Genomic DNA, 15,084 nt, shown 5'->3' with positions numbered 1-15,084 from the left:
TTATCAAAATTAAAACCATAAATAATACTCAAGCCACTCATCCAATGCAATACCTCAATAAAATATAAAATATATAAACAATTTTGCGCAAACATTCATCAAGTCCTAAACATGAAACAATAAGAATTTCGCCGGAGAAAGTACTTTCGCCGTGGGAGAAAACAACATGTAAGTGATATCATAAAATTTGTCTCTCTTATTTGCAACGATATATTATGTAAACAAGGTATTGCATTTCTTTTTTTTGGTTGTTGGCCCTTCAAGTCTTTTAGTAATGCAGCTATTTATATTGAATCTATTCTCTATTAATTCGTTGAGAAGAACAAAACCCAGGCCTGACCTACCTACGTACAGTCGAAGGTAGCATCATAGTGCCAACTTAAAAACAGCATGGTACAGTGAAGGCCCAGAATATAATCCTACTTACAATTAAAAGTTAATGAATAATACTAATAGTAAATAAGTCCCGACGTATCATTCTTTTGTGAATTGACACTTCATTGAAGATTATGTAAAGATAGGTCCCAATCCTTCGGGTTCTCACTCATAGTCCGTACATAATTAAGGATTGTTTAATTCGCACGCTCTACTTGTCCATTTGCTCTAGGTGTTCGTTCGGGGTTTTTATGTGCTGGATCTGGTTGTTCTTACAATAATCTTCAAACTGCTTTGAAGTAAACGCTGTTCTACGGTCGGATATAATAACGCTAGGCAAAACGAAATAACTTGATATTTCACTAAGGATGTTTAATACGGGTGCGGTTTTCGTACTTTTTACTGTTAGGGGCTTGCTGAACGGATCAGATATAGCCAGAATATGGGTTAATCCTCGTTTGCTGCGAATGAAGGGTCCCAGATGGTCTATGTGAGGTTTTCGAAATGGTATTGGATCGGAGTCGTTGTAGTGCATACATCCTTCGGGTTTTCCACCTTTCGACTTGTAGTACCAGCATTCAATGCATGATGATATGTAGTCCTTTACATATTTTCGCATTTTTGGGAACCAGAATCTTAATTTAATCCGTGCAATGGTTTTGTCGAATCCAAAATGCCCTATATCATCGTGACTTGTCCGTACTGTACGCCACCTAACTGCCGTTGGAACAACGAAAGCCGTTCCATTTTCAACTTTGCATACAGAAGGTGATTTTCAATGACGTAATCAGCTTGAAGTTGCTTTGACTGATCCATATGTCGTTGACCCTTTAAGACGGCGATAATCTCAGCAAGCGTTTGGTCATGTAGTTGCATAGTCAAAAGCCAGTCGTCAATGTCAGTTATTATAGTGCGTACTATTTCATCTAGAGGTATCTGAGAACTTAAGTCCGGAGCACGACTCAAGGCGTCAACGTGAGCCATTTTGCTACCATCTCGGTGAATGAATTCACAATCGTAGTCCAAGATCTTGATCCACCAACGAGCTACCTGAGGTATTAATTCTGTATTCACCTTAACTTTGGCAATAGCAGAACTATCAGTAATAAGATGAAACGGTTTACGTAACGAAACGGTAAGCGTCTCTACTACGGCCAATGTCTCGAATTCGTAGCTGTGGTACTTACTTTCAGCTGCTGTACAATGTAGGTACAATGTAAGTTTCAAATTCCGAGACCACACCACACAAAAATATATTGCAACATTTCAAATTGAAGAAAAACAGCCTTAAAAACATTGCAAGAATGTTTGGGGGATTTAGTTTGAGCTGAAAACAAACGTTTGCTTATATTTTGTAGCGTGCCATTGCAACTAAATGGAAAATGAGAAATTTATAGAAATTCAAATGCAATGGCTGCCCCAAGTAAAGCTGGCTTTAAGACCCGGGCTCCGAATGGGTTACGTTACGGAATCAAACCAAAAAGAGAGAACGCTATAACCGAGTTCCCCGACTATCTGATACCCGTTACTCAGCTAGTGGAAGTGCGAAGGAGAATCTTCAACACTGACGGTTTTTGGTGGTTTGTGGGCGTTAGAAAGGGGGGTGGCAAAAAGTTTTTTGGCCAATCGATAGAAATTTACAAGACTAATACAAAAATTAAAAAATATCAAAACAAAAAGTGCGGGCGTGTCAGGTTTGGGCGGTTTGTGGGCGTTAGATTGGGCGTGGCAAAAATTTTTTTGGCAGATCGATAGAAATTCATAAGACTAAAGCAAAACTGAAAAAATATCAAAACATTTTTTAAAACTGTGGGCATGGCAGTTTTGGGCGGTTTGTGGGCGTAAAAGTGGGCGTGGCAGCATGAATCAACAAACTTGCGCTGCGTCTATGTCTCTGGAGTCTGCGTGCTTAATCTCAACTTTCTAGCTTATGTAGTTCTCGACGTTCATACGGACAGACGGACATGGCCATATCGACTCGGCTATTGATTCTTATCAAGAATATATATATAGGGTGTTTTTTTTAGAGGTATAGAACTTTAAATTGCAATAAAACAACGATGGATTATTCGATTGACATGAATTTTATTGACATGAAAGATAATCTTGTGGCATTACATTTTAAATATGATTTCTGGCATATGACCGCCACGGCTGGCTCGGATGTAGTCCAATCTGGACGTCCAATTTGCAATGACTTTTTCCAACATATTTGGCCGTATATCGGCAATAACACGGCGAATGTTGTCTTCCAAATGGTTTAGCGTTTGTGGCTTATCCGCATAGACCAATGACTTTACATAGCCCCACAAAAAGTAGTCTAGCGGTGTTAAATCACAAGATCTTGGAGGCTTATGAAAAATCGGGAACAACAGCAATCTCGTTTTGGGCCCATTCGACGAATCTACGCCTTGCTTGATGATCGTTTGGTTTCAATTCTTGCACGAGTTGGATTTTGTAAGCACGCATGACGAATTGCCAAACCAAACTGAGAATAAATCACTTGACAGCTGTTAAATCGGTCGCCATCTTGAACAGTAATGCCAACTTAAAGTTCTATACCTCTAAAAAAAACACCCGTTACTTTATATGGTCGAAAACGCTTCGTTCTGCCCGTTACATACTTGTCAACGAATCTAGTATACCCTTTTTCTCTACGAGTAACGGGTATAAAAACCTAACCCAATAGAAACAATATATGATACAAATTTTATTTTAAATAGTTTAATAATTTTCACAACGATAATATACAATTCTGTCGTTCCGATAGGATATATTTCAAACAAATAACTTAAGGTTGCCACCCATAGAGTTGTAGAGTGCGTGGAAAAATTTGGCATCTAAAAATTCAGTACGATTACATTTCTAACAAAATGCCACGTACTTCATTATTTGATGTAGATGATGACCAACAGTTTCTTAAAATGGCCAGCGGTGATGCGGTAAACTATCCTAAGAAAAAGAGCACAGAACCCATCTACAATCAAGATGGCTTTTCGGAATATGATATCCAAAGGCCGTGCTCCAGGTAAGAACTAAAAAAAAACAGTCACATTTAATATCAATTCAATTTCATATTCAGCGCTTTTCGAACCGTAAATGAACCGCACCCAAACCCCATACCCTCTAAGTTCCGCATCGACAATGTTGTTCCGGACTTTGGACTCGAGGAGAATTCTAACGTGCTTCCCAAAAACTGGCAAATGCCACCTCCAAGTTCATCCAGGATTATCAAGAGTCGACGATGCCCCAACGAAGGAAAAATATCTCCAAATGTGCGTCAAACTGTTCCAAAACCTACCGTTGATACAGAACACTCACCGCTGACACCCATCAAGGGGACTTTGGTGGATGAGTATGATACAGATCTGCTGTCGTCAGAGGATATTTGGAAGATCTATATGGATGTGAAGAAGGGGCTTATAAAGCCCTCGGATGCTATATATCCTTTGTTTTGCATGGAGTATTCGGGGGCTTCCAAAACTCCACCTCCGAGTTTAACGGAATCTCAAAACTCCAATGAATTTCCTCCGAAAACAGTTCGAGTTAACAAAAACCTATATAAAAAGAATTCTTTTGAAACTGGTTTTGAGAGGAAAGTCGGAAAAAATGAGTGGCGGGTCTTGGATCAGTGGATAGAATCGGAGGGGCTCAACGGATCCTATAATGATCCCAGGAAAAGGATGTTTGGAAAAAGTTTTCTCCAAAGGTGTTCGAAATGCCGCAGAAACCTGATTCCGTAGAGCCTGAGTTGTGGAAACCCCCACCCAACGAAAAGGTTTCCGTTGAAAATATTCCAGAAAAGGAACCAGAGAAAGCAACTGAATTCATTGTGGAAAAACCAGAAAAGCCAGTTATCCTCGAGGTCAAAGACATTAAAACATTACCCCCGAGGCCCAAGGCTGAGGAAGCTACCCAGAGTTGGGTACAGCAATGCAGTGAAACCATTTCCCAACAATTGCAACTCCTCATCTATGAGGACAGTTCCAACAATCAAACTGATGCAGAACCAGAGGCCATTGACTTCGAAACCGAGATCAGCAAGGAGCAAATGAAGCCCCGAGTCCTGGGAGAAAGCAACAGAAATGTCTCAGCGGAGACTGGATGGCAGAACAGCTTCACAGTTTTTCTCGAGGACTTCGAGTACATCATTGACCAAACCATGACGGAGTTCAGGGACCCCCAAGCTAAGAGACTCCGCCCAAAGTGGAACCAGCAGTTTGGATCAAAATCGGTGGAGAATTTGAGGAGATGTCTTCTGCTTCCGCCTCTGCCAGATCACTTGGACCAGTGCCTCCAGAGGATTAGAATCCTAAGGCGTCCCAAAAGCCGCAAGGTCGAGGAATTTCGCATGCACGTCGATATGAATTTTTGCAAAATGTATTGCACACTGAGTATGAATAAGAACTTGGATCTGCAAAATACGGTTAGGTTCCTAAGAAACGCCGTTTACAATAACGACATCGATGTGATCCAAATCCGGTATGAGGCCACACAGATAGCCTGGATTTGGTCCGATGGCAGTGTCTTGATAATCAATGGAAGAGGCCATGCGATGCTTGCGGAAACACAAAGGGATCTGATGTTAAGGACCCTTGGGAGGGCGAACTTCAAAGCCGACCCCTCAAACAAGCTTCTACATCTGCGTCTCATTTCCTGCGCCCACTTTCCATTTGGGATCTCTTTGCCGGTGTTCACTGCGTTAAGCGTTCTTTCTCCAGAGCCCCATATGAAGTATGTCTACTACGTGGACAAGGCAGTTCCCGGGGTGGCGGCCCGTGTTCATGAGACGGGAGTGGTCCAGGTGTTTGCCATGACCACGGGTGAGGCGGATAATATGCTGAAGAAGCTGTACCTTCTTACGGCCAATCACCGAAAGGCCACCATAGACGTCATCAAAAAGAAACCAATGGACTACGACTGACCAAAAAAAATGTAACTTACGAGTTACAAACAGAATGATGTAAGGATGTGATCGAAAATAGAATAGTAATTATAATAAAGCTGAGAACGCTTTGGTAAACAATACAATGGCTCTAAAATCGGTTCAATCATTATTTTGTTCTTTAGAATAAATAGGCGTGGAATTCTTGCTCTGCTATCAGATATCGTTACTCTGCTATTGATTAGATTTTAATTAAACATAGATTTTACAAAGATTATACATACTGCAGAATTGCTAAGCCAACTTCTCACTAGTATCAATATACCCTCTGATAGGGTGTGCAAAGTAAGCAGTATAACTATGTATCCTCCAAATATTTTCTGTCCCCCAAAGCAGTTTTTAATTTTGTAGTCATGCAAATTTCGTTTCCTTTCCTTGGCTTGAACATTTGTCTCAGCAGAAGTTAATTGGTTTTTTTGCGGAAGAAGTGCCGCTTGAGACGTCGACTTGGGGGACTTTTTTCCCCTTTTAGTTGCTCCCGGGGTAGTTTTTTTGTTGCTGTGGCTTTGGCGTTGGTTGGTGTCTTGCAATCAAGTGCGCTTTTGAGCACGCAGACCGATAACAGTTTTATTCACGCTCGCTTTTTCCAGCCTCTTATTTTCCTGGGACCTGCCATTACGTTGAGGGCTAAGAAGGAAATGTGCTTCGTTTGTTTCAAAGTCATAACTATGCTGGGTTTTCAATATGCGCCCAAAGGAACCCAAACGTGTGCGCCATAAAGTCCCATAAGGAAAGAAAAAAGGGAAAAATAAGTAAGGAAACGGGGCATACAACTTCAAGTAGTTGGGTCCAAATGTCTGCACGGCTTTAGCCAGCAAAAACAATACGGCCCGGAAGGGCGGACACAGAAAAAAGAATTCCGAGCGGTCTGGCTTTTTTCTTAAGTTTCACTTGAACGTCGAGCGCACACACGCAAGCACTCGGGTGAAGGGACATTTAAATTCTGCAGCGGAATGCACCTATGGGCATAGGGGATTCCGGGCTCGGGGCATTTTAATCATAAGACTCTGGTGCCTTTCTAGACCAAGAGCCAATACGAATTTCGCCCACTTAATTCAATGCATATTCGCCCAGCATCCAGTTTGATTGAGCTTAAGAATGCACTTACAAGCAGCTGTACTTCGTGAACGAGGCAGTTCCTGAGCTAAAAGGATAATAATCAGAGATAAGGCAGGAGACGAAGGAAAGTCGGATGCAGCTTTCATATTCAGCGCAGTGCAGTGCACTGCATTCCCCCAGCCAAATGAAAACATCTAGGTGAGTTCAAGAAATGTCCAGGCGACGTCGTTAGCCTTCGGCGCCAGGACTAGACATAGGCTTTTCTTTTTTTTTTTTCAGGATGCTCGCTTCCTTCGAACAGGAAATAATAGGTTCCGTCGTCTTGGCCGAACACACATTAAGTATACACTCTGTCTGGAATTCGTATAAGTGAAATAATAGGTGAATACCTTCTAACTTTTTGAAATATCGTATTGCATTTTTCCATACTCTATACAATTTATTCGCTTATATTCTTCCTAGTATCCAGACATTTTGTTTTTTTCTACCTGTTGGGTGTGATGGGGGTTGCTGTCCTAGAATTTTCCAAATCGGCTGAAATAGAAAACACTCGAAAGGGCGAACACTTGACTCTTCTTAGATGCGCGGGCGTGACCGGGCGTATGTTTATTCGATCGTAATAGTTTTTACACTGAAGCTTATTCTAATTAGCTGGGCTCTCCCAAGCGCAGCGGAGACTCCTTGGAGACTCTGTGGTGAAGAGCGAGAGAGCGTAAGAGGGAGCGGAGAGCGGGTGACATTCCAATTCCGCCCTCCTTGCAATCACTGGGGTTGCAACATAGCCATCCTACGGCAGGCTGCAGGCACCGGACACGATCCACCCAAAAACAGTTTTCTGAGCGACCGGCATTCCCTCGTCGAAGGTCAGGAATCCGGATTGGATAACCTTTGGATAAACATCTGCTCCCAAGACCATGGAGACGGTAGCAGGCCGATGGAACTGGTCTTCAGCCAGCATGATGTCCCGGAACTTGGACACCACTGTGTCGCTCAATGCCCGGACAGGTGTGCGGATCCGTACACTGGGCTCGATCTTGAGCACGACCTCCAGCTTAGTGTTCGCGTCGACCCTGGAGCGAATCGTCGTCGTGCAGACCTTCTCGTCGCCAACATTGGTCATCTGAAGCGTAAAGGCTGACGCCAACGAAGCGTCGATGCAGCTCATGGGGATCGATAAGTGCTGCGGTCTCGAAGGTCTTCGTCCCGGTCTCCAACTTGACCAGCGCTGTCGGAAGGATGTTCACGCTGTGGCGTTGCAGCGATGGGCCTGGCGTGGTCGATTCCGGGCGTCGTGGCGGTGAACTCCTACGCTGAGTTGGCGGATTTTGCCGGCGGGAACGTTGGGACGTGGCCGAAGCTGCTTGCCGGGTTGGCACCGGTTGGAGACGCGAGCGCGCTCGCGACCGCGACAACGAGCTAACCTACTCGTGCATGTGGAGCAGCGTGTGGTGGGATCGGTCGCACTTCTTGCAACGATCACCGCTTCGGCAGTCTCCCGTGGAATGCTCGTGAGCGAGGCAATTGGCGCAGTATTTGTTAATGAAGACTGCTCGCAGACGCTTTTCAGCGCTGAGCTTTAGGAACCTCGCGCACTTCCGAAGAGGATGGATACCGCGGCAGACTCGGCATCGGTAGGATTGAATACTTCGGGTACGTCTGCTCTCCAAGGCACGTGCACTGCATGCGTTTTGTTGACGAGGGGCCATGCTGCGCGTAGTTGAATGTCGAAAGGAGATCGAAAACGAAATGAAAAATAATGGATGATTAGTGCTAGTGAACTACAACTAAGGACGAGAGGAGCGCCTATTATTGTGGAGATTCGGAAGACTCCGTCGGCAAAAGCACCACTTTTGCCACTGGACGTTTAACAACTCCACGTGCAGTACGGATATTTACTACACGGATGTTGCCGTCGGCTTTTGGGAAGACAGACTCAATTCTGCCGAGCCGTCACTCATTAGAGGGTAAGTTGTAGTCCTTGATGACGACCATGTCATCGATGCGGAGATTTTTGGACGGGGCCTGCCATTTAGTGCGCTTGTGGAGTTCTTTGAGGTACTCTTCTTTCCATCGCACACGGAACTGCTGATGGAGAGCTTTCAAATAATGCCACCGATTAAGAATGGATTTCGTTTCTTCCTTTACTTCGGGTTCCACCGTGGACATAAGGGGTCCCCCGACAAGGAAATGACCTGGCGTCAGAGCCAGCAAATCTGTCGGACCCTCAGACATAGGAGAGAGCGGCCTGTAGTTGAGGCACAGGCAGAAGGAAGCGTTTCCGACCATATAAAGTATATATATTCTTGATCAGGATCAATAGCCGAGTCGATCTGGCCATGTCCGTCTGTCCGTCCGTCTGTCCGTCTGTCTGTCCGTATGAACGTCGAGATCTCAGGAACTACAAAAGCTAGAAAGTTGAGATTAAGCATACAAGACTCCCAAGACTATCAAAACATTTTTCAAAAGTGTGGGCGTGTCAGCTTTGGGCGGTTTGTGGGCGTTAGATTGGGCGTGGCAACATTTTTTTTGGCAGATTGATATAAATTTATAAGACTAATAAAAAACTGAAAAAATATCAAAACATTTTTCAAAAGTGTGGGCCTGGCAGGGTTGGGCGGTTTGTGGGCGTTAGAGTGGGCGTGGCAACATGAATCGACAAACTTGCGCTGCGTCTATGTCTCTGGAGTCTGTATGCTTAATCTCAACTTTCTAGCTTTTGTAGTTCCTGAGATCTCGACAGTCATACGCACAGACGGACGGACAGACGGACGGACAGACGGACGGAGAGACGGACGGACAGACGGACATGGCCATATCGACTCGGCTATTGATCCTGATCGGAAACGCTTCCTTCTGCCTGTTACATACTTTTCAACATATCTAGTATACCCTTTTACTCTAGGAGTAACAGGTATATTTATCAAAATTAAAACCATAAATAATACTCAAGCCACTCATCCAATGCAATACCTCAATAAAATATAAAATATATAAACAATTTTGCGCAAACATTCATCAAGTCCTAAACATGAAACAATAAGAATTTCGCCGGAGAAAGTACTTTCGCCGTGGGAGAAAACAACATGTAAGTGATATCATAAAATTTGTCTCTCTTATTTGCAACGATATATTATGTAAACAAGGTATTGTATTTCTTTTTTTTGGTTGTTGGCCCTTCAAGTCTTTTAGTAATGCAGCTATTTATATTGAATCTATTCTCTATTAATTCGTTGCGAAGAACAAAACCCAGGCCTGACCTACCTACGTACAGTCGAAGGTAGCATAATAGTGCCAACTTAAAAACAGCATGGTACAGTGAAGGCCCAGAATATAATCCTACTTACAATTAAAAGTTTATGAATAATACTAATAGTGAATAAATCCCGACGTATCATTCTTTTGTGAATTGACACTTCATTGAAGACTATGTAAAGATAGGTCCCAATCCTTCGGGTTCTCACTCATAGTCCGTACATAATTAAGGATTGTTTAATTCGCACGCTCTACTTGTCCATTTGCTCTAGGTGTTCGTTCGGCGTTTTTGATGTGCTGGATCTGGTTGTTCTTACAATAATCTTCAAACTGCTTTGAAGTAAACGCTGTTCCAAGGTCGGATATAATAACGCTAGGCAAAACGAAATAACTTGATATTTCACTAAGGATGTTTAGTACAGGTGCGGTTTTCGTACTTTTTACTGTTAGGGGCTTGCTGAACGGATCAGATATAGCCAGAATATGGGTTAATCCTCGTTTGCTGCGAATGAAGGGTCCCAGATGGTCTATGTGAGGTTTTCGAAATGGTATTGGATCGGAGTCGTTGTAGTGCATACATCCTTCGGGTTTTCCACCTTTCGACTTGTAGTACCAGCATTCAATGCATGATGATATGTAGTCCTTTACATATTTTCGCATTTTTGGGAACAAGAATCTTAATTTAATCCGTGCAATGGTTTTGTCGAATCCAAAATGCCCTATATCATCGTGACTTGTCCGTACTGTACGCCACCTAACTGCCGTTGGAACAACGAAAGCCGTTCCATTTTCAACTTTGCATACAGAAGGTGATTTTCAATGACGTAATCAGCTTGAAGTTGCTTTGACTGATCCATATGTCGTTGACCCTTTAAGACGGCGATAATCTCAGCAAGCGTTTGGTCATGTAGTTGCATAGTCAAAAGCCAGTCGTCAATGTCAGTTATTATAGTGCGTACTATTTCATCTAGAGGTATCTGAGAACTTAAGTCCGGAGCACGACTCAAGGCGTCAACGTGAGCCATTTTGCTACCATCTCGGTGAATGAATTCACAATCGTAGTCCAAGATCTTGATCCACCAACGAGCTACCTGAGGTATTAGTTCTGTATTCACCTTAACTTTGGCAATAGCAGAACTATCAGTAATAAGATGAAACGGTTTACGTAACGAAACGGTAAGCGTCTCTACTACGGCCAATGTCTCGAATTCGTAGCTGTGGTACTTACTTTCAGCTGCTGTACAATGTAGGTACAATGTAAGTTTCAAATTCCGAGACCACACCACACAAAAATATATTGCAGCATTTCAAATTGAAGAAAACAGCCTTAAAAACATTGCAAGAATGTTTGGGGGATTTAGTTTGAGCTGAAAACAAACGTTTGCTTATATTTTGTAGCGTGCCATTGCAACTAAATGGAAAATGAGAAATTTATAGAAATTCAAATGCAATGGCTGCCCCAAGTAAAGCTGGCTTAAAGACCCGGGCTCCGAATGGGTTACGTTACGGAATCAAACCAAAAAAGAGAGAACGCTATAACCGAGTTCCCCGACTATCTGATACCCGTTACTCAGCTAGTGGAAGTGCGAAGGAGAATCTTCAACACTGACGGTTTTTGGTGGTTTGTGGGCGTTAGAAAGGGGGGTAGCAAAAAGTTTTTTGGCCAATCGATAGAAATTTACAAGACTAATACAAAAATTAAAAAATATCAAAACAAAAAGTGCGGGCGTGTCAGGTTTGGGCGGTTTGTGGGCGTTAGATTGGGCGTGGCAAAAATTTTTTTGGCAGATCGATAGAAATTCATAAGACTAAAGCAAAACTGAAAAAATATCAAAACATTTTTCAAAATTGTGGGCATGGCAGTTTTGGGCGGTTTGTGGGCGTAAAAGTGGGCGTTGCAGCATGAATCAACAAACTTGCGCTGCGTCTATGTCTCTGGAGTCTGCGTGCTTAATCTCAACTTTCTAGCTTATGTAGTTCTCGACGTTCATACGGACAGACGGACATGGCCATATCGACTCGGCTATTGATTCTTATCAAGAATATATATACTTTATATGGTCGAAAACGCTTCGTTCTGCCCGTTACATACTTGTCAACGAATCTAGTATACCCTTTTACTCTACGAGTAACGGGTATAAAAACCTAACCCAATAGAAACAATATATGATAAAAATTTTATTTTAAATAGTTTAATAATTTTCACAACGATAATATACAATTCTGTCGTTCCGATAGGATATATTTCAAACAAATAACTTAAGGTTGCCACCCATAGAGTTGTAGAGTGCGTGGAAAAATTTGGCTTCTAAAAATTCAGTACGATTACACGATTAGATGATGACCAACAGTTTCTTAAAATGGCCAGCGGTGATGCGGTAAACTATCCTAAGAAAAAGAGCAAAGAACCCATCTACAATCAAGATGGCTTTTCGGAATATGATATCCAAAGGCCGTGCTCCAGGTAAGAACTAAAAAAAAACAGTCATATTTAATATCAATTTAATTTCATATTCAGCGCTTTTCGAACCGTAAATGAACCGCACCCAAACCTCATACCCTCCAAGTTCCGCATCGACAATGTTGTTCCGGACTTTGGACTTGAGGAGAATTCTAACGTGCTTCCCAAAAACTGGCAAATGCCACCTCCAAGTTCATCAAGGATTATCAAGAGTCGACGATGCCCCAACGAAGGAAAAATATCTCCAAATGTGCGTCAAACTGTTCCAAAACCTACCGTCGATACAGAACCATCACCGCTGACACCCATCAAGGGACTTTGGTGGATGAGTATGATACAGATCTGCTGTCGTCAGAGGATATTTGGAAGATCTATATGGATGTGAAGAAGGGGCTTATAAAGCCCTCGGATGCTATATATCCTTTGTTTTGCATGGAGTATTCGGGGGCTTCCAAAACTCCACCTCCGAGTTTAACGGAATCTTAAAACTCCAATGAATTTCCTCCGAAAACAGTTCGAGTTAACAAAAACCTATATAAAAAGAATTCTTTTGAAACTGGTTTTGAGAGGAAAGTCGGAAAAAATGAGTGGCGGGTCTTGGATCAGTGGATAGAATCGGAGGGCTCAACGGATCCTATAATGATATAGAAGAATCGGATTCAAAGGGAAAGGTCGATAGTGACGCTAAGAAGTCTCGGATTCTGGACAATGAAGATGTCGCCTTTGCTAGCTTCACCATTGGAATCGAAGAGGAGCGGGCCATCAACGGATCCCATAATGATATAGAAGAATCGGATTCAAAGGGAAAGGTCGATAGTGACGCCAAGAAGCCTCGGATTCTGGACAATGAAGATGTCGCCTTTGCTAGCTTCACCATTGGAATCGAAGAGCAGCGGGCAATCAAGGAATGGATAAAATCGGAGGGCCTCAACGAACCCCACAGTGATATAGAAGAGTTTGATATGTTATTAAGCCTAGCAAGGGAACATGAGAAGAATCGGGATCTTCTGCTTGAGTTACTAAAGCCCAAGGATCTTATCTCCCAGGAAAAGGATGTTTGGAAAAAGTTTTCTCCAAAGGTGTTCGAAATGCCGCAGAAACCTGATTCCGTAGAGCCTGAGTTGTGGAAACCCCCACCCAACGAAAAGGTTTCCGTTGAAAATATTCCAGAAAAGGAACTAGAGAAAGCAACTGAATTCATTGTGGAAAAACCAGAAAAGCCAGTTATCCTCGAGGTCAAAGACATTAAAACATTACCCCCGAGGCCCAAGGCTGAGGAAGCTACCCAGAGTTGGGTACAGCAATGCAGTGAAACCATTTCCCAACAATTGCAACTCCTCATCTATGAGGACAGTTCCAACAATCAAACTGATGCAGAACCAGAGGCCATTGACTTCGAAACCGAGATCAGCAAGGAGCAAATGAAGCCCCGAGTCCTGGGAGAAAGCAACAGAAATGTCTCAGCGGAGACTGGATGGCAGAACAGCTTCACAGTTTTCCTCGGGGACTTCGAGTACATCATTGACCAAACCATGACGGAGTTCAGGGACCCCCAAGCTAAGAGACTCCGCCCAAAGTGGAACCAGCAGTTTGGATCAAAATCGGTGGAGAATTTGAGGAGATGTCTTCTGCTTCCGCCTCTGCCAGATCACTTGGACCAGTGCCTCCAGAGGATTAGAATCCTAAGGCGTCCCAAAAGCCGCAAGGTCGAGGAATTTCGCATGCACGTCGATATGAATTTTTGCAAAATGTATTGCACACTGAGTATGAATAAGAACTTGGATCTGCAAAATACGGTTAGGTTCCTAAGAAACGCCGTTTACAATAACGACATCGATGTGATCCAAATCCGGTATGAGGCCACACAGATAGCCTGGATTTGGTCCGATGGCAGTGTCTTGATAATCAATGGAAGAGGCCATGCGATGCTTGCGGAAACACAAAGGGATCTGATGTTTAGGACCCTTGGGAGGGCGAACTTCAAAGCCGACCCCTCAAACAAGCTTCTACATCTGCGTCTCATTTCCTGCGCCCACTTTCCATTTGGGATCTCTTTGCCGGTGTTCACTGCGTTAAGCGTTCTTTCTCCAGAGCCCCATATGAAGGATGTCTACTACGTGGACAAGGCAGTTCCCGGGGTGGCGGCCCGTGTTCATGAGACGAGAATGGTCCAGGTGTTTGCCATGACCACGGGTGAGGCGGATAATATGCTGAAGAAGCTGTACCTTCTTACGGCCAATCACCGAAAGGCCACCAAAGACGTCATCAAAAAGAAACCAATGGACTACGACTGACCAAAAAAAAATGTAACTTACGAGTTACAAACAGAATGATGTAAGGATGTGATCAAAAATAGAATAGTAATTGTAATAAAGCTGAGAACGCTTTGGTAAACAATTCAATGGCTCAAAAATGGGTTCAATCATTATTTTGTTCTTTAGAATAAATAGGCGTGGAATTCTTGCTCTGCTATCAGATATCGTTACTCTGCTATTGATTAGATTTTAATTAAACATCGATTTTACAAAGATTATACATACTGCAGAATTGCTAAGCCAACTTCTCACTAGTATCAATATACCCTCTGATAGGGTGTGCAAAGTAAGCAGTATAACTATGTATCCTCCAAATATTTTCTGTCCCCCAAAGCAGTTTTTAATTTTGTAGTCATGCAAATTTCGTTTCCTTTCCTTGGCTTGAACATTTGTCTCAGCAGAAGTTAATTGGTTTTTTTGCGGAAGAAGTGCCGCTTGAGACGTCGACTTGGGGGACTTTTTTCCCCTTTTAGTTGCTCCCGGGGTAGTTTTTTTGTTGCTGTGGCTTTGGCGTTGGTTGGTGTCTTGGTGGAAAACAGAAGGCTTAAAAGGGGATACACAAAGGATTTGAGCAATCAAGTGCGCTTTTGAGCACGCAGACCGATAACAGTTTTATTCACGCTCGCTTTTTCCAGCCTCTTATTTTCCTGGGACCTGCCATTACGTTGAGGGCTAAG

The 15,084-nt window shown here is 43.1% G+C and overlaps 1 pseudogene; it reads left to right on the top strand.

Annotated features, from left to right (window-relative positions):
* The first annotated feature begins 12,192 nt into the window (after positions 1-12,192).
* LOC120457658 lies at positions 12,193-14,489 on the top strand (annotated as a pseudogene).
* The last annotated feature ends 595 nt before the right edge of the window (positions 14,490-15,084 follow it).

The sequence above is a fragment of the Drosophila santomea genome, unplaced genomic scaffold (assembly GCF_016746245.2).
Source record: "Drosophila santomea strain STO CAGO 1482 unplaced genomic scaffold, Prin_Dsan_1.1 Segkk69_quiver_pilon_scaf, whole genome shotgun sequence".
Classification (NCBI taxonomy): domain Eukaryota; kingdom Metazoa; phylum Arthropoda; class Insecta; order Diptera; family Drosophilidae; genus Drosophila; species Drosophila santomea.
The sequence above is the reverse complement of the archived record's forward strand: the minus strand, read 5'-3'. Positions and strand labels throughout refer to the sequence as shown.